This window comes from Mirounga angustirostris, unplaced genomic scaffold (genome assembly GCF_029215605.1).
Source record: "Mirounga angustirostris isolate CCGP_5_RB_7025 unplaced genomic scaffold, mMirAng1.0.hap1 SCAF_3, whole genome shotgun sequence".
NCBI classification, from domain to species: domain Eukaryota; kingdom Metazoa; phylum Chordata; class Mammalia; order Carnivora; family Phocidae; genus Mirounga; species Mirounga angustirostris.
Genome location: NW_026991711.1, coordinates 160,717,487 through 160,738,954, shown reverse-complemented (window position 1 = coordinate 160,738,954; position 21,468 = coordinate 160,717,487). Strand labels below are relative to the sequence as shown.

The 21,468-nt window shown below is 40.2% G+C and overlaps 1 protein-coding gene across 8 annotated transcripts in view; it reads right to left on the bottom strand.

Moving 5' to 3' along the window:
• Window positions 1-21,468, bottom strand: part of SPATS2L (spermatogenesis associated serine rich 2 like) — a 165,589-nt gene that overhangs the window by 123,947 nt on the left and 20,174 nt on the right. For 7 of the 8 annotated variants that reach the window (XM_064586883.1, XM_064586882.1, XM_064586880.1 and 4 more), the window contains one exon: window positions 19,148-19,197. The exons of the other annotated variant lie outside the window; for it this stretch is intronic. The gene's annotated coding sequence lies outside the window, so the exon portion shown is untranslated. Of the gene's footprint in view, window positions 1-19,147; window positions 19,198-21,468 lie in introns of those variants that run through there. 8 annotated transcript variants of the gene reach the window in all.

Genomic DNA, 21,468 nt, shown 5'->3' with positions numbered 1-21,468 from the left:
TCCAGTGACATTTCCTGTGGCTTCAGAGGATTGACATGATCAGCCCTTCTGCTGAAAACAGGTATCTTATGTAGGCTAAGGAGATCCTACGAGGCGCTCTGAAAAATCAACACTGGCTCTGCAAGAAGCAGCCTTGCCCAAAGCTAACTGAAAGCCATCTGAACATTTTCAGAACCGTGGCCATAATCATCTGTCTTGTCGCATACCATGTCCCAACATGCAACTGCAGTAAATCTCTTGAAAATCACTTCTGCATGTTCGCTCAGACAAAACAGAAGCCCACAATATTTTTTGTCATTGCCCTGTAGCTCCCCCATCTAAACTCAGAGCACTGGTATTATGGTTACATAATAGGTAGCTTGCGGACGTTACTTTTTTTAAAGGACCACTTTTTCAGGGTTTATCACAAGTCATTTTAAATTCCATTTAGCTCTAACTTGTTATACCACTTTATGTTCGGAAACAATGTCCTCTGCTGCATCAACAAGCTATACTGGAAAATACAGCTGTTTGGGGTTTTTTGGCGAACTCTGATTCTACCCTTTCGAAGGGTCGTATATAGGGTGCTAAGGAGAAAGCGAAGTTATATGGCTTACTACAAGACATTAATCTGGAAAATTAAATTCAGGTATTTTGATATCTAATCTGGATTAATGGTGTGGCCTTGAGACTTCAATTTCATTTGCCATAAATGAATCCAAAGACCAAATCATTGTGTACTGTAACTTTGCAAACCAAATGATTAGTTTACCTCATTACCAAAGACCATAATAACTCAATGATGGGACTGAAGAAAGTGGCAAACTTGGTAGGGTGGATATTTGTGCTTTGATCATCCAGTATCTATCCTCTCCCACAGCAGCTCTATTTTGCTTTAGAGGACTCGGTGACGCTACCTCCAGAATGGGCCTGGGGGTGAGATATATGGCCCAGGATGAACTCATTGGCACATCATTCTAAGTGTCTCAGTCATGGCTTTGAACGCAACCTCAATGGGCAATCGGGCCAAGGAGAAGCAAATCTGGAGCTTTGTTTGAGCTATTAGAAAATTAGGCTTTCTCTTTGCTAGGTTTGAATGAAGGCGATGATGGGACTAAAGCTGCCTTAGCCATCTTGTGAACACGTGGAGTCCGGAGAAGAGCCAATGTAGAGGAATGTAGAAGAAGCAGAGTCAAGAAATGCACAGCCTGGGGTGCCTGGGTGGCTGTCGGCTGAGTGTCTGCCTTCAGCTCAGGTCATGATCCCAGGGTCCTGGGACTGAGTCCCACATGGGGCTCTCTGCTCAGCAGTGAGTCTGTTTCTCCCTCTTCCTCTGCTCTCTGCCTGCTTGTGCTTACTCTCTCTCTCAAATAAATAAATAAAATTCCAGAAAGAAAGAAAGAAAGAGAGAGAGAGAGAGAGAGAGAGAGAGAAAGAAAGGAAAGAAAGAAAGAAAGAAAGAAAGAAAGAAAAAGAGAGAAAGAAAGGAAAGAAAGAAAGAAAGAAAAAGAGAGAAAGAAAGGAAAGAAAGAAAGAAAGAAAGAAAGAAAGAAAGAAAGAAAGGAAGGAAGAAAGAAAGAAAGAAAGAAAGAAAGAAAGAAAAAGAAAATGCACAGCCCAGGCAACTGTTGCTGAAGAAGTTTTCTGGAAATCCTGTCTAAAGATTTCTCTGTTGGTCACCCCTAACTGCAGGAGGCAGTCTTTTGGCCGGGTACATTGGCCCTTTGAATAAAATCAGGGTGTGTAACTAAGGAAGGAAGGATTGTATTGGGTATTGAGTGGGCAGTTCCCAGTCTCTTCTGTGGCCTGTTTAGGTTGGGTTTTCTGTGCTTACTACAGAACACAGATATCTTATATAGGCTAAGGAGATACTACATATTTCAGAGTCTACAAATTAGACATCAAGCTAAAACACACAAGGGAAATCTTTGATTTTTAAATCTTTCATTAGAGTAAACTGATTTTTCTTTTACAGCAGATTCGTTTGAAATTGTTACTCAATTTTAAAATATGCTCTCTACAATTAAAAATGCAGGATTGGCAAGCATGTGCAGCAGCCGAATTTTTCATATTCAATGTAGATACCGAAAAAATTGTTGTTAAAAATGTTAAATATCCTAATTTCTTCTTAAATCGAATGGATAAATCATACTAAATATTTATGAGTCCACTGTCTCAAGGCAGGAATTCTTCTGTTTCAAATTATGCCTTAGACTTCTATAGGTTAGGTTAGAAATGATAACAAATGTAGGAATGTTTGAATTGACATTTAGTTCTCAGGGGATAGCTTTTAAGACTGGAGAATAATGGAAGTAGCTGCTTTTAAGAATTTTTTTCACTAGTCACAAAGACATATCATACATTAGAGGATATAGAGAATGCCAGAATGAGATTCTCTCTGAAGTTATGTTGTGTGGCATGAGAAAAGGAAGATAAACAAGAAAACAATGGTTTTTTGCACCAGGAGAGATAAGAAGGAGGGGAGTCACAGGGCTGGATTGTTAACAGAAGCTCTGCCTTCAGTCTTGAGTTATGTAGGCAACAATACATGGCCTTTGTAGATCATTTTCATACAATCTCAGAGCTGAAGGGAAGCTTGAAAACCCCTGAATTCAACCCACTCACTGTACAGAGAAAATCTTGGACCTAAAAAGACTGGGTCAGGTCTCCAATGTTTCAGAGCAAGTTCATGCCAGAGCCAGAGTCAAAACACAGGTTTCCTAACCCACGGCACAATGCTCTTTCCACTAACTTCCATTTTAGAAGATACAGAATGAGGAAGCCCGTCTGCAAGATGTGTACTGTAATCTACCTCTATGATGACTGTGAACCTGTTCTGAAATTATACTTTTAAAGGTAGGAGGAGATTATTGTAAGACCATGACATCTGTCAAGAGTGATTAATGAGTAAAAAATAGATGATATCGCCCAACCCTGAACTAAAGTGGGCCCAGGAGGCGTGGACAGCAGAGGTCTCCATGATACCAAAGGAAGTGGCCAAGAGGTCATCAGGGTTTCACGGCTGATGAGAATTTTATCTGCTAACGGAAGTGAGTTCTTTGCCACTGTCTGCTTCAACCGCTACCCACCCGTTGCCAAATTTCCCTTGGGTCACCGAGCAGTTCTCGGGTGTGTGACCCTCACCATAAGCTTTCCCCAAAGTTCAAAACTCGGGTAATCAATAAGTGATGGAAAAACGAGATCTTTTGAAGGTCTCTCTTCAAAACAGCAGAAGATAGACACCAGGGACAAACTTGCAGAGTGGGTTAGTTTGTGTACTACAAATACAAAGATGACTCCTTATTATTAATATGCTTTCATCACTTGGCAGCTTGTAAATATGAGAAATGCAGCGAGTCCCCAATTCAGCAGTTTCTCTGCGTCAACCTAGAAAGTGTAGACCTGGGGTTTGGAAGTAGGAAGAAACCTCAGAGTTGGTCAACTAGGTTGAGTTCCTTCATTTTGCAGAGGTTAGGGGAAAAAGCTCCTAATCTCTGCTAAATCAGGTGCATGAAAAAGCAATCACTGTTCTCAAATCATGGCACACTTGCTCAGCTGAAATATGTTTACAAATATATTCAGCTGAAACACATCCCATGAGGTCTCTAGTTATCCAGAATCAGTCATTTTCATATGGTTTGGCTCACATACTTCCCTCTCTTCAATTAAAAATAAACGTTGTTGGTTCCTTCTTGTTGTAAAAGCAGTATATGTTTAGAGTAGGAAAATTAAAGACCCAGATAAACAAAAAAGAACATTTTAAATGCCCATGACCATACCACCCAAAGAACCACTTTAAAAACCCTTAAATATATTTCCAGGCCATTTTCTAAGAATACATCCATACATTAACAAAAATGTGACCACACTGTGCATACTTATTCTTTTAGAACACGATTTCATCACCCAACAATATAGAATGGATGTCTTCTCATTATCAACATCTAGCTACAACATCATCTATAGTAGCTGAGTAGTATTTCACTCTTTGACTAGAACATACTATTTGTAACTAATCTGTTTTGTACATGTAAGCAATTTTTTATTTACCCTATTGTAAACAAGGATGTGATTAACATCTTTGTGGCTAAAACCTTTGAGTATATCCTTAGTTATCTCCTCAGCATAAATTCCATAGAGATAAGTTCTGTGACAAAACAGTGCACACATTTTAAAGGATTAAACGGGGTGCCCCGCTGGCTCAGTCTATAGAGCATGCGACTCTAGATCTTGGGGCTGTGAGTTTGAGCCCCATGTGTGGCACAGAGTTTACTTAAAATTTAAAAAATAATTTAAAAAAAAAGGATTAAAAAAAACATATTGCCAAACTGCCCTCTACAAAGGGACTCACACGGTTTGATTTCTTGAGATACTTGCTTATCAAGTGTTTTGGTCAGTTTAGCACTTCAGGAAGAGATACTATAGGTACGCTTGGATCGGTCAAATGCGATAGACGTGCTTCTATCTACAATTCTGACTGAATGTTAACTATGGACACTTTAATCAATTAGATGATTTTAGACTAGGAGCTCCCTATTTATACACTTCCAGCCATGATAAACTTATGTATTTCATTTTGACTCTTTCTTTGGGGTTTGATGCCTTTTCCCCTTCCCTGTGTTAAGTACTCTTTTTATACACTTCACACCGTTCTTAAAGAGATTCTAGACAGTTAGTCCCTGGCAACATTCTTGCAGTCCTCGGATTACATGCATCAGCTAAAAAATCTATCATCCAAGTTATGCTCCCAATTAGATGCCAGAACCAGTTTGCAGTCTGACATTTTAATGAAATGATAGAAATGACATCTGAAGTTCAGGCAAAATCAACAAGTACCTGGAAGACTAAAGAGAGGAAGTGGAATGTGTTGTCAGACCACACGTTTTCTTTTAAATCTTTATTTGTTCCTTTTTATTCCACCTGATTCCAAAACGGACTTCAAGCAGCTTTTCTTTTTAAACATGTTTTCTAAATTGGACATTTTCACATCATTGAGGCTGCCAACTTCTTTCCCAACATAAGGATATTCTTCTATCATAACTGCTTGCTATATTTAGGAGACTGAATGACAAGGATATTGTTTCTATCCAGAAAAGGGGAAAAAATAACTCATTATGATCATGAATGCTGCCTGGAAGACCCTCTGAAACATGCATAACTCTGGGTATGCAATACCAGTCCCATTAAAAAACACAGGAAGAACTCAATATCTAGGATGCATACAAGCTTCAAAGAATCACAAAAGAAGTCAGGCCCTTAGGCTATTCATTCCCCTCAAGGGACTGTAAGAATTCAGATCCCCCAACATTCTAATTTGTGAGAGAACTGTGAGACCTGAAAATGCAGAAGCCTGACAGCAGGGAAAGCAAGCCCAGAGTTAGAAGGAGGAGGGTGCTACCATCTTCTCTAGACCAGTGGCAAGGAAATCCCCATGTCCCGTATGGCTTGTCCTTCCCAGTCTCTTCTTCCTTTCTCTTCCCTGGTCCTCCTCTTCCAGCACCACCCATCACATCTCCCTGGAGTCTATCTCTGCTCTCCTGTCCCACATTTTGAAGCCTTTTTTTTTTTTTGTGCCATGGCCTTTCTAAATCCTCATCTTCACATGTGATTTCCACTTCTTTTCCACTGGCCTACACCTTGCCCAACATCCTCTTATGTTTCAAACAGCCCCATGCTAGCAGTAAGATACAGGGTCCCAGACCCTATATGACACATTGAAGGACACTTAATGACAAGTCACCAGTATGTGGTGAGCAGAGACTTGAAAGAAAATTGATTTTGCAAGATTTAGAAAAGAAAAAAAAAAGGAAAGGAAAAGGTGTTAAGGGCTACATTAATGAGGGAGAGTTGAAGGGAACGTGTCAGTGAAATTCCTTGGCATATTAAAAGTGTCATGCCGAGTTTGCTGAGGCGCTAAATATATCCGCATGCCACCATTTTGGAAGAAAAAAAATCATTTTCATCGTGAAACCTGAGGTCTGCTGAGATTTCAAGAAAACTTCAAGAGAAACATGTTGTTTTTCATCGGAACCAGCAGTATATCCAAGGAGCAAGGGCCAAAAGCCCTCGACTAACAGAAAATATCAACAGTTGGCCCAAACTTAAGCCTCATGGTGTGGCTCTTCACAATGTGTGGAGCCCTTCCAAATAATGATTTTATTTGATCCTCCCCACAGTTTAGTAAGGTAGCTGTTACTATTCCCACTTCAGAGATGGGAAAAGTCAGGCTCCCAAAGATTATGTGACACAGTCGAGTCACTCGGGCTGTTTGCTCAGTGATTGAGAACATGGACACTGAAGCAAGACCACTTCGGTTCAGGTCCTGGCCCTGCCCACCATTAACTATGAGGCCTTGAGCAACCCACCTTCACCATGCCTCAGTGTCTGTGTTGTAAAATGTCGACACATGACAGTACTGCCTGTCACAGGACTGTTTTGAGAACTAATCGAGTTAATACATTAGAGCCGTTACAGAATTAGGAAGTCAGTCCAGCTTACATAGTAAGCACTTAAAAATTTTTTATGTTCGGAAGAGTCAGTTCCCAGAGCTAAGTGTTTTAAGGCCTTATTTTTAACAATTACATTGCTTCTATGATTCATAATTTTATCAACAAAGAAATTATTTCTCACAAAAGGGAAATACATGCTAAAAGGAAACCCTGATTGGATATAATGAGTCAAAAGGGAAGAAAAGGGCAAAAGTTCAAGTGTGGTTTCTTGAAAGAACCCCATTAATTTCTGTTTCCAGAAAAATACTGTACACGATTTAAGTATTTTCAGTCATTTTAGAGCACAATGAAAGGTCAAGCTAAATGGAAGTAATATTTGTGTAGCCCATGGTGACTGTCGGGGAGCCTGTTTCCCATGGCCTGGTCCTTGATGTGGACAATGAAGCACTTCTCTGGGCGAGCGGTGAGGAGAAAGGGCTGTGCCAGTCCCCCCAATCCTCCCCCCTCCTGCTGCACCCCCTCCACGTGAGCTTTCTGTAAAGGGAGGAGAACAAAGCTGCAGCTGGCAACTCTGGAGTGCTGTGGAAAAGAGCAATTTCCCCCAGAGAAGAGGGCAATGGGAAATCAGCAGAGGAGTATCACCAGGATGCATTTTCTCGTTTGTAGTTTCCCGTGGCCGTGGTGGGGGTGGAGTGGCGGGGGGAGGCTGAAGTGCAGAAAATGTGGTATTGGGAGGGTAGGAAAGAACAGAGGGAACAACCAATCCTGGAGGCTGTCAGATGCAAACCACAGGCAGCTGGGAGAACTACGAAGAAAGAACCAGCCTGCAGGACATCCCAAAGCAGCAAAGAAAGTGTTATGCAAAAGAGCAAAGAGAGTGTCATGGCAGAGAAGTTCTGGAAGAGTAGGTATGCCAGAGGGCCACAAGAGGAGCCACAGAAGACCAGGAATGAGTGAGTCACTGATGGCTCAGTCTTTTTCTAGTGCAGGTGAGGGACTGGGAGATGGCCACGGCGGGGGGGGGGGGGGGGGGTGTTCTGAGCCATCATCTATAGACTGCACCTGTGAGGTTGGCTGAGGTTCCTTCCTAGAAACTGCACCTCCTACAGCATCATGTGAAGCATGCTTCCGGGGGCACAAGTGTGCATCGGAGGGTTCCAAAGTCAAGTGTAGTATGAAGGAACCCAGTTAAGGAACTCAGGGCGTCTCTGACCTAAGAGTTACATGTGAAAAAAGGAAATCTCACTCGAAACAGAAACATATTCAGCATTAAAACATAAAGTTATGGACTGTTGTTCAGTCCAGAAGTTCTGCATGCCACGAGTGTAAAAAGAACAATAACATATCACATCTGTATAGTAGTTTAAAGTTTATAAAGCATTTTAATAAAAGCGATCTTCTGTCCCACATGGGTATTTTTCATGCCCCAACAAGACACATTCTTCACATTATTATAAGAGTCCCTAACAATTGACTTTATGCTACTGAAAATGTTTTTTTAGATCTATAAATACTACTCATAGAGTTTTATCTATAAATATCATACATAAAAGCCAAATGGTGGGTTTTAGGTACTGAATCTATTTTAAAAAATCTACTACTTTTCCAGAATGACTAATTAAATATAATTTACATTAACTGAACTAGGTGTAAACATTGCAATACTCCGCATAGACCATTAAGCGTATCTCATTAAGAAGTTTCTACATTTCCAAGCCCTCAGACGTTCTAAGGGGGTACTATAGATGAGTAATTATTTTTAAAAGAATATATTAAAAGATATCCCTCAAGGGTCTTTAAAAACAGCTCTTAATAGCATAAACAGGAAGCATGCTATAAGATTATGAAGGATGGTGGAATAAAAATAATTGTGGCCTATTTCCATAAAGAAGCATGGAAAAAAGAAAACAAGCTAAAATTACTTCCAGCTTGCTGAGTTAAAACGAACTGTTATGTTATTAGGCAAGTGTCTTATTTACTCTTTGTCCTATATACAATAATAACATGTGTTGTTGAGAGTCAAGAGTTCACATTAGCATTTTTTAATTTAGGAAAAGGGGGAAATTGTAAACTCTAAGGAACAGTTTTCCGGTTGACATAGTTCAGCATGCCTGGAGGGTGATGTGTACTTTGTACCCAAATCTTTATTAAACGTTCTGTCCTTGAGATACAAAGATAACACTGCTGACCCACAGTCAGCATAGCATTTGCTCTGAGGTTCTTTCTTTCTTTCAGCTTTGATGATAAATTTGTGCTGATCTATCCTCTTTTGGTCTTCTAGTTTCCTATGTGACTGACAGCATACATTTGGGAGACAGCTGCCTGGCTCTGGGAGAGAAGTTGCAGCTTGGAGAAGGGAAGCGGAGCAGAGAGCTAACCCTTGGCCTTGGCACCAGGCGCTCATCAACTGATGTATTAAAGCAAAATTCTATAAAGTGGAAACTCATACTGCCAGTATGGTGAGAACTCCACCAACCTATTTACATTAAGAAATGCTGTGATCAGCTGAACCTTTTCTTTAGATATGTTAACTTCTGGAGTAAACGAAGCCTTCTGGAAAGTTGTATCCATTCCTTCTATACCACTGAGTTTTTACATTATGCTAGGTTTTGCTTTTTCTAATCCCTTAGTCCCCATCACAGCACTCACCCTGTTGAGGTCTTTTGTAGCCCGCATCGCTAGTTGTTTTTGCTGTGTTTATTCACGTGGTTACTTGTGTCTTCACTGTCTGGCTCCTCTACTAGAATATTAGCTCCACGTATTGGAAGATCCCAATCTACTAAAGTTGGGTAGTGATTCCTTGATCAGAGTTTATCTGGCTCAGAGCATATCTGGCCCGATATATACTTCATCAATCTATAAATCACAGAAAGATCTGCCACAATATATTCCTTTCAGTAAATACTAACTGAACATCCCTATGTACCAGGCAATGGGCACAAGCACTGGGAATACTGGTGAAGAGAACTTACATTCAGACAGTAGTGGTCTATTATCGGGCTAGCTGAATATATCATGTACTGTCTTGCTAAATCTTTGAGCAGACCACAGAGAAAGAAGACGAAAAGAGAACATCAGCTCGTTAATCAGAGCACAAGCTCACAGAGGACAAAGCCGCATCTCTCCTACTTCTTTGATTTTATCTCCCTAACTCTTTTTCGCTCTAGGTAAGCAACACGTCCTCTTAATTGGCTGCCAGAGCCCTCTTCAAGCTCTCTTTTCAGAAAGCTTTGCAAAAGTCTTATGAACAATTTTGCTATTCCAGAAAATGTTAATGCTCAAGGTACCCCTTTAAAAGAAAGGGAAAATTCTTTTGAGATTTTTTTCCCTCAGTAACAAGGAATGCAATTAGGCCTATATTTGGCACTTTGTCAGTTCCCAGAGCCAAGAGATCTCAGGGTTAGGAGAACAAAGCTACCAAGATGCTTTTGCTATTGACTATGGCTGGCCCAAGGTTCCAGGGTTAAAGCCTGAGAATGTTTTACCCCTTGACTTGAATTTCCCACATAAGTAACTTCCAAATACCAAAGCTTAGACGAACCAGAATGCAAAATCCTTTCCATTACTTTATTGGAAAATTATGTATGCTGTGATTTATTGCTAATGCTGGACTTTCGAAGCATTAGACAGGACACCTGCAAACCTTCGGACAACAGCTGCCAATACCAGTTTCATATTTCATGGCTCGGCACTTAAAATATGACGAATAATAAATCATCCTTGTAACCAGTGTGAGGCACTTGGTTGGTAATGTATTGAGAGTTGGTAAAAAAAAAAAAAAAAGAATGAACTATAGATTATGCTGTAACTCAGCACTTGAGACTATGGAGGCAAAGTATATGGTGATTGCTATTCCTTTCTCTCCGTCTTCAGTGGCATGCTTTCTCTAAGAAAGCAACTTCTTTGTACAAGGAATATGTCCCTGTGTATTCACAATAAAAACCGCGGTGATTTCAAATGTATATGCACTTGAAAAACAAAGAATTTTGGAACCCTTTATAGCTTTACGGCGAAGGATCCAAATGGGACAATACTCTATTTAGGACCTGTTAGGGCCTAAATTTGAAAGTGATGTTTAACTGGTTTAGGAAGATAGTCATCACTTTTTCAGGCATATAAATATTTTCATCATTTCCATTCTTGAAATATTACAAATAATTGCCTAAGCCCCAGTAGAACAAATGCTCCTTATCAAATACCTGTGGGTGTGAGGAACGGCTGTGATATATTCAAATATACTTTAAGAGGCTCCCAAGAGAAAAAAAGGTATGGTCCTTTAATAGTGTGATGACTTGTCTGTAATATGCAGACTCTGTGCACCTCTCTTCCCATCTTCCTGCTTTGGCATAAAATGTTAGGGCAAGTCGGGCTGTCAGTGGAGGGAATATCAGCAATAGGAATGCTATGTATTTAATACCTTCTTTCTAACAAGAGGTCAAGCAGTAGCTAAACGTGGACCCAGAATCGAACCCTGGAGAAGCAGCCTAAGCAAAAGGATGCCCCTTGGCACCGACACAGAAACTTCCACATCAATGGAAGTGATTTCAAGTTCAGCGGACACCTAAAGAAGAACACGAGAAGCCGCCCAGGCTCAGTTAGGTGTGTTGACATTTACTGCAGAAATCACTCTTCTGATTCCATATTTATACCTGATTCTTTTTACGTAATTTCCCTAAAGAAAGTTGGGTCATTAGCAATTATTGAAACACTAATACCAGTTTGTAGGTAGAAGCTCACAGGGATCCCTGATTTTCTGGAATGGCCCACGGTACGCAGTACCAGACCTCCCAGGCATGCTGTCCATACTAGGTGACCCCGTCCCCTCACCCAAGGCTGACTGGTGAAAAGCGGTCAATCAACCTAAGTTGGACGAATTAGATTCTCTCTTCCAGGAGCCTCGGACTTGGAAACATGAAACACAGAGGCTGAAAGTCATCAGTGCTTGGTCACATTAATGGCAGTATCTCGGAGAAGGACACAGACCCTATGCTGTGATCACTGGAGCTTCCAGGCTCGCAACCCTTCATGTGGTTTCATGGCTCCACCCTTCCTTCAAGTCTGGGAGATAGCCCAGGATATATCCAATTAAAAATTTGAAAATAATTGGGTTTTTGTTTGTTTGTTTAGGTTAGTCGGTCCGTTTCTGCAGCTTCCACTCAAAGAATCTTGTAGGTTAAGGACATCAGCACTTTAATAAAAAGTTACATTTTGCTAAAGGAGAAGTATAAGGGACATGATCGTAATTCGTCACATTTGTAGGAAGCTCTACATTTTACAGACGCTCTCCTATGTGATCCCTGTAAGGGTTGGAGAAGGGTTGTTCTTATCACTCTCACGATGGCGAAAAGGCAGTGCAGCTCAGAAAGGGTATTACCTGTGTGCTGTGGCCTGGCTGCTGGCAAATGGCAGAACCAGGCTTAGGACCCAAGTCTCCTGACTGCTGGGAATGCCCTTCCCATTGCAAGCCATGATGCATGTGCCATCTACTACTTGCTATTACTTTTGCTTTGAGAAAGCCGACCTGATGGTATTCAACTTTTATTTTTAGCACACAAAATCCTTAATTAAAAGGACATGTTTGTACAGAGAATACAAACAAAACAGAAAAACAGAACTATTCTGTGTGTGTGTGTGTGTGTGTGTGTCTTTTCATCACTCCTACTCCAACTCCAACACAGGCTTGAGAAAAGTTTTAATAAAGTAAAATATAGAAGCTATTGCCTTAGTGTTGGTATTTGCCAATAAAAAAACATTAGGGCTGAGAGGTGCCTCCTTTTGATATGGGTAGCAAGTTTACCATCTTCTACATATTTTAACTATTAGCAGGGAGTAGTACCCTTTGAGCTACATGGCGGTAGTTCAAGATGTTTTCAACATGTATCCCCAAACATGTGCGGTTGTTTATTTACAATTCATATACATATATTACTATATTAACATGTTATATACTTTAAAGAACATGAACAAAATTGAAAAGAAGGACAGATTTTGCTAATCATGACTATCTCAAGGCAAATACACAAAGGACAAGGTTAAGGACTAATTAACCACAGTGGACATAAATCCATAGGTCTCCCAGATAATTTAGAATTTTCATGGTCAGCTTCTTGCAAGATCTGATTCGACGGTCATGGTCATCACTTCATAATGTGGCTGACAAGGAGTTTGTGCTAAACTCTGCCCTTTTCTTGTGGCTTGTAATATGAAAATTCTCTTCCAGTTATGGAAATTCTTTACAGAGTCTTTTAAAGATTCTGTTAGTTTGTGATGGTTTGCTAAAACTAAAATATAAAATTTGTAAATCCAATTAATGAGGCACAATATATCTCACGGAACAACCTAAGTGGAGGAAGTAGTGGGGAAGCCACTATGACGGGCCTGGCCTCGCCTCCCTCTCTCCAGGTGATAAATGACCCCCCGACATGTGCACCCAGGGATTACGCCAGTATAATCACCAGCAGTTATCACAACGTTTGATGAAAATAAAATGAATGTAAATGCAAGTTCCAATCAATTTCTTTTCCACCCAAATGAATTTTCTCAAGAGCTCCCCAGGGTGCATATCCCAATTTGGAGGCCACTTTGCCATGCAACAAGGGGACAGTTTACTTCCAGAGCATCTTACAATTACAGGAATCTCCAGGCCTAAAACTATGGAGGGCAAGGACAAACCAACCCAGGCCACAAAGAAAGTTATTTTGCATTTTAAAAACTTTAAAAATTATGAACTATAATTCAGCCAGAAAAGCACATAAAACATTAATGTTTGATGCAATGTGCTGCATATTGTCCATGTAACTACCCAACCAGTCAAAAAACAGGACCAGTGCCAGCACCCCCACAAACCCTCCAGGTCCCTTCTCTTCCCCAGCACACCCTCTCCTAAGAGGTACCCACTAAACTAATTCTTTCAGTAATAAATTCCTTGTTTCTCTTTATAGTTTGAGCCACTTATATATGCCCCCCCTTAGCAACAGAGTGTGGTTTTGTCTGTTTTCACACTTCATATAAATAGAATAAGATTGTTATATATTCTTCTGTGTCTTCCTTTGAATATCCTGTCTGTAAGATACACCTGTGTTATTGTGTGTAGCTCTAGTTCATTCTTTTTCATTGACGCGTAGTAGTCCATCTTACTATTACGTCACAATTTATTCAGCCACTCTGCTACTGATAGATATTTTGGATGGTTCTTATTTTTTTTTTATTATTTTTTGACAGAGAGAGAGACAGCAAGAGAGGGAACACAAGAGGGGGAGTGGGAGAGGGCGAAGCAGGCTTCCCTGCGAGCAGGGAGCCCGACGCAGGGCTTAATCCAGAACCCTGGGATCATGACCTGAGCCGAAGGCAGACGCTTAACGACTGAGACACCCAGGCACCCCTTGGATGGTCCTTATTTAAGATGAATACAAATACTGCTACTAAGAACATTTCACACCTGTCCCTGGGTGCACATGGGTATACATTTCTCTAGAATACATACGCACATGCATGTGCATCTGTGCACAAAGTGGAACTGCTGGGTCCTAGCATAGTTTAAAAAAAAAAAACAACTAATCATGGCCCCTGATTTCAAACTATGCTACAAAGCTACAGTAATCAAAACAGTATAGTATTGGTACAAAAACAGACAGATCAATGGGACAAAACTGAGAGCCCAGAAATAAACCTACACATGTACGGACAATTTGTTTATGACAAAGGAGCCAAGAACATATAATGGAGAAAGGACAGTCTCTTCAATAAATGGTTTTGGGAAAACTGGACAGCCACATTCAAAAGAGTGAAACTAGACGACTATCTTAAACCATACACACAAATTAATTCAAAATGGATGAAAGATTTGAACATAATACCTAAAACCATAAAATTCCTAAAAGAAAACATAGATGGTAAGCTATGGTAGTAGTGACATCTTTGTGGACTTGACTCCAAAGGCAATGGAAACAAAGACAAAAATAAATGGAACTACATCAAAGTAAAAAGCTTCTACACAGCAAAGGAGACCACTGTCAAAATGAAAAGGCAACATACAGAATGGGAGAAGATATCTGCAAACTGTATATCCAAAAGGGGTTAACAGCCAAAATACATAAAGGATTCATATAACTCAACAACAAAAAACCAAACAACTCAATTAAAAAATGGGCATAGAAGTGAACATGACCAAGAAGACTGCTCTTAATGGAATTTTGTTCTAAGCACATCAACAAGATTTATTAAAGTTCTTTGAACCAAAAAAAAAAAAAAAAAGGCATAGGATCTGAATAGAGATTTCTCCAAAAAAGACATAACACATAGCCAACAGGTGCATGAAAAGATGTGGTTTTTAAATGCATTTCAAAACCACAATGAGATATCACCTAACACTTGTTAGAATACTGATTATCAAAAAGACAAAAAATAACAAGCATTGGAGAGGACATAGAGAAAAGAAAACCCTTGTGCACTGCTGGTGGGAATGTAAATTTGCAGCCATTATGGAAGACAATATGGAGGTTCCTCAAAGAACACTGCAGCGAACATAAAGGTGCATATTATCTTTTCAAATTAGTATTTTTGTATTCTTTGGATACCTAGAAATGGAACAGCTGGGTCGTACGGTAGTTCTATTTAATTTTTTCCTCAAAAAAAGTTCTTCCCTATGTTCACTGCAATGTTATTTACAGTCACCAAGATACGGAAACAACTTGTGTGTCCGTGAATAGATGACTGGATAAAGAAGATGTGGTCTGTTTACATAATGGAATGCTACTCAGCCATCAAAAAGAATGAAATCTTGCCATATGCAAGACCCTGGATGGACTCTGAAGGTATTATGCTAAGCAAAATGAGTCAGACGGAGAAGGATGAATATCATATGACTTCACTCCTATGTGGAATCTAAAAAAACAAAGCAGAAGAATAAACAAAACAAACCAAAAACAAGCTCACAGATACAGAGAACAGACAAGTAGTTACCAGAGGGGAAGAGGGTTGGGGGGTGTGAAATGGATGGTGGGGGTCAACTGTATCATGATGGATGGTAACTAGACGTGCGGTGGTCACTCTGTAGTATATACACATGTCAAATTATAAAACTGTACACCTGAAACTTACATTTATTTTATTTTTTTGAAACTTATATTTTCTTTTAAAAAAGGAAACAAAATAGAGATCACTACAGATTACAAACAAAAACTAAAAAACAGGGGCGCTTGCTTGGCTCAGTCGTTAAGCATCTGCCTTTGGTTCAGGTCATGATCCCAGGGTCCTGGGATCGAGCCCCACATCGGGCTCCCTGCTCCGTGGGAAGCCTGCTTCTCCCTCTCCCACTCCCCCTGCTTGTGTTCCCTCTCTCGCTGTGTCTCTCCCTGTCAAATAAATAAATAAAATCTTTAAAAAAAACAAAAAATAAAAACTAAACTAAAAAACAAAATATACCTAAGGGAAGGTAATTTTGGTGCATCTCTTGGCAATCAATTTTAGTATTAACTAGCTCTTCTGCATCCATGATGAAAGCTCATTAAATTACTAGATTTATCTTTCCCTAGATTTTCACTCCCGCACATTCATTAAATTTGAACTACGATATTAAATACATTTAAGTCTGTTAAAAATAGTTTGAAATTCTCCAGTGAATTTATTGAAGCCAATTCTCTCAAGCCCCCTCCCCACATATATATTTTGTACATATTGTAATCACAATTCTCCTATTAATGAGGGCCAACACTGTATCTACAAAATGTTCATTCAAATTTTAAAGGAATTTTGCACCAAAAAGGGTTCAAGTTAACACTCATATTGATCAAGCATGAAAAGACAAAAATGTTAATTCTGTAGTCAAATTGAGGAATACAAATACAAATAAGAGATTAATTCCAACTTTAGAGTCTCCGATGATTCTTAACAACCATGAATGATCTCCAAATGAACTGAATAAATGGGATATACTTAGATGACAATATTGTGGCACCAGCAAAATTGGCCTGCTCATCAGTCTCCCATTGTCTTACTGATAATGAACATGGTAACGAACATTTATTATAGTGCCAGGTACTTTCTGCATATTAGTTCATATATGCAATGCTATTTTCATCCTCAAAACAGTCCTCAAGGTAGGTGCTACTATTCTTCCCAGTTACAAAAGGAAATTGAGGTACAGAGAGAAAAGTAACTTCGCCAAGGTCCATGGCAGTAAGTAGTCAAGTTAGGTACCAAACCCCAGCTTCCTGGTGTCTCAGTCCTACTCTACCACATTGCCTGGCAACATATTGGTTTTGTTGTTGTCACTGTTGGCATTGTTATTATTCTGGTAACAACAAGAACAGTGCCTTAACACCAGAGCAAAAAGTGTGAACCAAGAGAAAGGGAAAAAAAATCTATGTACATTTGTTTTGATTTATGAAAATGTTGTGAAAATGACTGTAACCAAGCAACTCTAACTCTGGGAGAACTAATTAAGAAATGAATTAAGGGATTCAATGCATACCCAAATTAGTCATCAGAGCTCAAAGATCTGGAGTTCTGGTCTGTATCCAGCTTTGGCACTTGCATCCAAAACAAACATGACCAGATAAGAACCACAAGCTCACAATTAAAGTGGATTTATAGGGCTTATGCGTCCACATGGGAGAGGCCTCTTCCTAACTGAATTCGGACACCTCTTCAGTTATTGTGGGTTTCATTTGCCATCTCCCTGCTCTTTTGTAACTGCTGGCAATAGGTTTATGCTGAGGGAGAAATCATTTCAATCAGTGATGTGTGCAGAGCGAACATAAAAAGATAAAAGAAACGCCTTTGAACTGTAATTAGAAAATTCCTTAAGTGTGCTCATGTGACATATGTTTGAGACTATGACCAACTGGCAAGGCGAGTTACGGAATGGATGTCCAATGTCACCATCCTGGGATAAGCAGCCAGTAAAAGTAGTGTTCGGACACGGGATTAGAGTAATCTTTTGCAGGCCAAAACATTCCTGCTTCCCACCTCTAATATGATTAGTGACAGACAGCTGGAGGCATCTCACTCTCCTGACAAAAATATGATCAGAATTGTTTGCAATTGGTATATCTTTCCATCAAGCTGTTTGTTGCCTTCCAGCAGAATAATCAGAGTTTCTGATGATTTGGTACGTTTCAAGAAAACAGTAATTGATTGTGCCCTTGCTTGTCTGATGGAGAGAAGGCTGCCAGAATTTACATAGTAACTCTTTGGTTGCCTAACCCAAAGAAAAACTAAGCAGCGGGCACGTGTGTGTGCGCGCGCGCGCGCGCGCGTGTGTGTGTGTCAGAGAGAGAAAGAGAAGGAATCCAGCCAGTAGCGGGCACGTATGTGTGTGTGTGTGTGTGTGTGTGTGTGTGTGTGTGTGTGTCAGAGAGAGAAAGAGAGAAAGAGAAGGAATCCAGCCAGTAGTTTCCATACTAATTCTCTTTGAACAGCTATAAACAGTTTTCAATGGTGATTCAGATTTCAGATATGAGGAAGTAAAATTATTCTATTCCTCTCATGGAAAACTACCAACTCCCACCAATGTTAATGGCTCTTTTCAAAAAAGTTACAGTTACTACTACTAAAGTTTCAGGGTTATAGAAAAAGATCAAGTTGAGATTTAACATTCATGGAAATGTTCTGGTGCAATGAGGCCTCATTCATTTGGACTACCTCAGTTTAGAATTTACAATCATTTGACAGTGTCCAGACCAGTGATGATCTTTTCACAATGAAGATATGGTTTGCTAAGTAAATGAATTTAAACAAGCAAGACTACTGGGGGAAAAAATAAAAATATTTCAGGTAAAGTATGATGAATCAAAAATAACAACATGCTTCCTGTACGGCAAACACTTTTGATGAACCCATTCAAATACTAATAACTGATAACAATAATTACCATTTAACTGAATGTCCATCTTGTACAGTTCATATTGCATACATGAGCTAGAAATATTCCAACAACTCTGCGAGATGGTTAGAATTATCCCCATCTCAGATAGGAGGAAACTGAGGCTCAGAGAAGCAGGTGACATGCAAATACCACATAATTACTAGGCAGCCGAAGCAGGAAAAAAGTCAGGTTGCCTGGCTCAAAAGCCTATGCCCTTCCACTCGCACTCAACACTGAGTGAGCACTAAAGACTCCAAGTCAGACTTCTAGAGTCACTGGAGCAAGTTCTTCAACAACAACGACAGCAAAAATAGAATCCCCGCATTGGGCTCCCTGCTCTGTGGAAAGCCTGCTTCTCCCTCTCCCACTCCCCCTGCTTGTGTTCCCTCTCTCACTGTGTCTCTCTCTGTCAAATAAATAAATAAAATCCTTAAAAAAAAAAAAGAATCACTGGAAGGAGGGATAGCCAGGCAGTCTGCCCCAGAAATCATTCTTCTTTTCTGTAGAAAGAACGATTCCTTTCTACATCACAAAGGCATCTATAAAATACCTATTAGTATATTGAAGAATTTTGCATGCATGAAACTACTCTGAACAAATGCACAGAAATGCTGATGGAGGTGGAGAAGGGGGATGCAGGGGAGGCAGGAGTGCCTCGGGTTCGCTGCCCCTTCCCTGCACCCCATCACGAGTGACTTCAGTGTATACCCCTATAAACAAGAACGGGGGTTGAGACCCCGAGAGGCTGACAAAGGCTGTGATGAGGCCTCTGGGAGTCAGCTGCAGGTGCAGGGACGGCTGGCCACGGGCAATGGGAGAGAACATGGAGAAGGGAAGGAACATCTCTACTTACCCAAGAATCCACGGAGATATTCCTGAAAGCAGCCTGGATTCCGGAATGCTCTAGGAAAAAAGTAAATTTGGGAGGTCAGATCCACATTTAGCAGCCACACCACCCTGTTCCATCACATCCCAAGCACAGGATATGGAGTCAGGCAGACATGGAATTGGTCTTACCTATGACTTACTAGCTGTTAGGCAGATTAACCTCTCTGTGCCTCAGTTTACTCAACTGTGAGATGGGATATAATAACATTACCCTCCTCATAGAGCTGTTGAGAAGACTGGATAATATATAATTCGTGCCATGAATTAAAAAAACAATAGTGCTGTTTTAATAAGTACAGTAGCTAACATTTATTGCTTAGAAAGTGCCTAGCATTGCTTTAAGGCTTCAAATAGGCTAACTCTTCAATACCTTGAGGAAGGCACTATTGCCATGGGCCTTTTGCAGATGTAGAAAATGGGGCACTGAAGGTCAAATCACGTTTCATAAAAGTATACCAGGTAAGCGGTGGAGTGGGGACATGGGACCACCTGGCCTCCGAAGTGGGGTGCTACGCAGTGATATCCTGCCTAATTTATTACAAATAAATGTTAGCTACTGTTATTATTGCTGTTATAATAGTCTCCTCTCCAAGAGATAGTTCTAGAATATTCCCAAAACCCCAGGGAGCTCACCATGTAGCTAGTCACCACTCAGGCACAGAGATAGGTGCCAGGGTCCTAAGTCACTCACTAAGTCAACAATCTCTTCAAGTGTCCCTGAGATGCTCTGTTAAGCACTACGTGGGGCTGCAGGGGCTCTGGTCACTGATCCTGCAGTCAGATCAACCTCCATAAAGCAAATGGGGAATGACAACAAGGAGGAAGCATAGAAAGGGCAGGAGAGGATGTCGGGACACTGGATACTGTGCCTGGCTCTGGCATCAGCTCTCTTGCTGGCCTTCTCTCAGTCAGATGACCTCTCCAGGTTTCATCTTTAAATGAGCAGACTGACCTGAGATTCTAATTTAAGTCTATTCTGATTCTCTTTCAATCTGACTAACTTCCCTCTCAATAGTCCATTTTTGAGAGAATATATTATAATTCTTCATTCATCCAACACACATTGACCGAACACAATGCCACACACTGTGAACAGCGCTCAGGATATCAACACAAGACTTGGCCTACACTCTGTAATTAGCTCTGGGAGCAGGATCAAGTCCTATCAAGGAAATCTTGGCAATCAGAAGACCAAGGAAGGTTGCAGCCCCGAGGACAGCTGCACACTCCCATTCTGCCCTCTGAGTGGCCCCAGTGAATTCTGCACCAATCCAAAACGGGGGTCCCACATTGGGGGAGGGGGTGCCATGCTAAAATGATGGGGCAGATAACAATGTCTGTGAAAAACAAGGCAGAAACTAGACAACCAGTGAAATGCTTGGGCTGAGGGTTAGGTTTGTTTTCTAAGAGTAATAGTGTTGTATGCAATAAACCAAAGAGATGAGAACTCACTTGACACTTTACTTGACTTTCTTGACTTTCTTAAGGTACACTAATGGCCACTTGGGTAGCAATCTTTCACGTATGTGCATGTAAGTGCACACGTGACTGCTTCTTTGAGAAACATTTACTTTGACACAAGATGCTACTGACTTTATTTAAAGATTGGCTCATCACCCTTAAACATGTTTCTTTCAAAGAAACTCCTCGGAGGGGAATAATTCCATGAGTATAATACTTCCATTAAAAAGAAATTGATTTTAAAATATGCTTTTCAAACTTTTGACAAGAACAATTTTTTGATTTTATGAACTAAAAAAGGCAAACAATGCTGTGGAGACAATGTAATAAATAACATGAGTTGTCAAATAAACTATTAAACATTTATAGATAAAATTTTTAATACAGACTTTTAAACATGCCCCAGAATGTCCATCAATCTTTGATATGGGAGGAAGTAGAATTTTGGCAAAGTCTATCTCCTACAACAACAGAAGTCAGCACAAGATGTTTATGGTTCTTAAAGAGAGCAATGATGGCATTCTTTGCAGGGTGGTTAAGTATTTTCAGCATAAAATTTTAGAAGGCAAAAAATGGGAGAACATTAAAAAAATGTATTATTTTGATAGGTATTCAGGTAAAGTAGTACCCTGTGCATGGAAGTCTACAGAGAATTTGGTTCCTAAATTGGCCCTGAAAGAGATTCCAAGAATGTTTTAAGCAACATTGTTGGAGTACAGGCATAAATGTCAAAGAGGACAACTCTGAGGAACAATACTCTCTTGGATATATAAATTAGAGCTTTCTTAAGCTTGGAAAGAAAAAAATTAAAGATTTCGTAGCGAT